We start from the raw sequence: 730 nt of genomic DNA on the forward strand, positions 1-730 counted from the left end.
CACCTCCACGCGCGAGTAGCCGAACATCTCGCAGAAGCCGTCGTTGCAGTAGATGATGGCGCAGTTCTCCATCTGGGCGTTGGCGATGAGGAACTTGCGGTCTGCGGGGAGGCAGGAGGCTCAGGGGGGACAGCTGGGGTGGAGGGGGGTGCTTGGGGTTTGTGCAGGGATGGGGACATGGGTGATGGGTCTGGGTGCTGCCCTGCTCTTCAAAGAGACAAAATTCCCCCAATTTAATGTAAATCGGTGACCGTGTGGGACACAAAGCGGGGGGTCCCCAGTAACGGCAGTTTTTGCTGGGGTGGGTGAACCTGCACAGCGCTGACGTCTCAGCACTCGCACGCAGGGACTCGCCGCTGTCTAATCTGTCCCCAGGCAGAGGGACGAGCTGCAGCGTCCGTCCCTCCCCAGGGGCTTATCAGGGACCTGAGTTATCTTGGAGACTTCCCACCCTTGCTCAGATTCACTGAGCCAGGCGAGGGGCGAGAGGAGTGAGCGTGAGGCTCAGCTCCATGGGAAGCCGGGTGAAACCCATCACGCTAATGATTCTCCTAATGTTTTATAGGATAATTGTGCCTTCGGGCTGAAGCTGAAATCTGGATCCTGCTGGGCTGTGTGGTCCCTGTGCTCAAGAAGAAAAGGGTTTAGGTGGAGGAGAGGGGAAACTGAGGCAGGGAGCGGTGCTGCCCTGTCCCCTCCTGGTGCCGCAGCCGCCCGGGCTGTGCTGGGG

Source organism: Streptopelia decaocto (assembly GCF_964273445.1).
Source record: "Streptopelia decaocto genome assembly, chromosome: 22".
Classification (NCBI taxonomy): Eukaryota; Metazoa; Chordata; class Aves; order Columbiformes; family Columbidae; genus Streptopelia; species Streptopelia decaocto.